This window comes from Schistocerca serialis, chromosome 2 (genome assembly GCF_023864345.2).
Source record: "Schistocerca serialis cubense isolate TAMUIC-IGC-003099 chromosome 2, iqSchSeri2.2, whole genome shotgun sequence".
NCBI lineage: Eukaryota > Metazoa > Arthropoda > Insecta > Orthoptera > Acrididae > Schistocerca > Schistocerca serialis.
In genome coordinates this window covers 708,796,053-708,798,526 of record NC_064639.1, presented here as the reverse complement: position 1 = coordinate 708,798,526, position 2,474 = coordinate 708,796,053, and positions in this window count along the sequence as shown.

The window sequence follows — 2,474 nt, the reverse complement described above, 5'->3', positions numbered from 1 at the left end:
GCATGTCCGGATGGTACAAAAGCGGTGCATTTACTAATTGCTTCTTTATCTCTTCAAATGCTTCTTGACACTCTAATGTCCAGAGCCAGGGCACATCCTTCTTCAGCAAACTATTTAGAGCTGCTGCATTCATGGCCTGATTCGTTATAAATCTTCTAAAAAATGAGGCAAGACCCATAAACCCTTTTAATTGCCTCCTATTTCTCGGTGTTGGAAACTTACTAATCGCAATTAGCTTCTCCTTAGTCGGTAAAATTCCCTTTGCGTCAACTATATGCCCCAGGAACTTGATTCTGTTTAGTGCAAAATGAGATTTCTGTAGGTTAGCAGTTATTCCCATAATTTTGAACACGCCCAACACCCGACTCAGTAAGGTAATATGCTCCTCCCAGGTCTTCGATGCAATAAGCATATCATCAACAAATACTGTTATCCTGCTTCTTAGTTCTGGGCCTAGAGCATAATCTAGAGCTGCTATAAAGATTCCAGCACTAATGTTGAGTCCGAAAGGAACTACAGTAAATTGGTAACTTCTTCCGGCATAAATGAAAGCTGTATATTTCCTTGATAACTCATCCAGCTTGACCTGCCAATACGAACTCCGCAAATCGATGCTCGTCAAATATTGGACATCCTGGAACCGTTGTATCAGTTCGTCTATGTTTTCCGGATGTGTTCTCACTGGAATTATGATTTTATTTATTCCCCTGGCGTCGAGTACCAGTCTCACAGTTCCATTTGCTTTTGGCACGACCAACAATGGGGAGCAGTATGGGCTTGTAGAGGGTTCGATCAAACCCCATTTCAACATGCGATCTATTTCTTTTTGAACTTGAGCCTTTAACCTCCAGGGAACAGGATAGAAAGTTCTACAATACGTTTCGTGTGGCTTAACGTAGAGATGGCATATGTATCCCTTAATAACTCCTGGCCTTTCGTCAAACACGTTTTCATACACTAATAATAATTCTTTGAGCTGTTTCTTCTGCTCTTCAATAATGCAGTCGGATTCCTTTAACTTCTCATACACTAATTGACCGAAGTCTCCTTTGACTTGGAACTCATTATTTACGTGCTGTTTGGAATTTTGTGCAGTCCTGATTACTTGCACACTGATCCCACTATTATATTTTCTGGTAAGGCTTTCCTTTTTCAACAAGTCCAACTCAATTTCTTGTTTATTTACATTTAACCAAATTTTTCCTGTTTTAAAATCTATTCTGCATCCGTATTGACGTAGGCTGTCGGCTCCTATAATGCAGTCTACCACCAAATTTTTTACAACAAGGAATGTGCTTAATATTGCTACATTTCCGACTTCTACACTAAGTAGTGACTGCACTTTTACATTAGCCGATCTAGCCCCAACGGCGCCTATTATTCTGCAATTTTGAACTGGAAAAATTGGTACTCGCCTTATATTTCTGATCTTGTTGAATAGAGCCTCCGAAATAACATTCGTGGTTGCAACTGTGTCCAAAACCGCCACTATAGGTACAGTCTCCAAAATGACTTGCACTTCGGCTACTGCCACCTGTTCCTTATCCTCATCTTGGAGTTCTAAGTCCTCGGTCAATTCATCTGCCAGTAATCGTCCATCATTATACATTAGCATGGGTACACATATCCTGTTGCCCCTCAACCATTTGTTGACCGCTCCTCCGGGGCACGAGTGGGTCCTTACAAGTTTGTTGGATTTTGATTCGCCTGGTGGTTGACATCGTCCGTCACTTCGGTAATTACTGGTTGATTCGTAGATGTCCGTCCCCACTGATGTTGGTTATTTGAATCTATTCCCCCCGGTTGATTCCACTTTCTATTACTGTTATTGTTCCAGGCTTGCGGTCTGAAATTCCTTTCGTTCCCCCATACGGGATTGTATCGTTTCCCATTCCTGTTGTTCCTTGGATAGCCCCTCGCAAGACTATTGCCGGTATTATTATTGAGATTTTGAGGGGTTTCTCCACTATTTATCGATCTCTGTGCGTTCCCTTGCCTACCATTTGGCGGAGGTTCTATCTCCCTATATTGGAATCTATTGTTACGGGCTTTCTGGTTGCTCTCTTCTATAATGTCTATATGATCTAACGTCGTGAGGAATGACTCCAAGTCTTTATCGTTCCCGTAAATTAATTGATTCCGGATGTTAGTTGGTAATCTTGCCTTAAGTATGTTTATTATGTCTGGCAAAGGCATAGGTCTGCCCCAATATCTAGTTTTGTTTATATATTTTTCAAAATACTTCCTAAGGCTTCCTTTTGAAAAAGAGAAAGGCTCTGGGTAGAGCACCTCCTGCCTTAGGCGTTCTTGTACCCCTTCTGACCAGAATTTTGCTAAAAACGCTTTCTCAAAATCGTCATATGTCGAGCAAACAGAAGTCATGTCCGAGGCCCAGATCGCCCCCGAACCTTGTATATACCCAGTCACGAAACTGATTTTCTGCCACTCCGACCAATTTCTGGGTAGCACTCCTC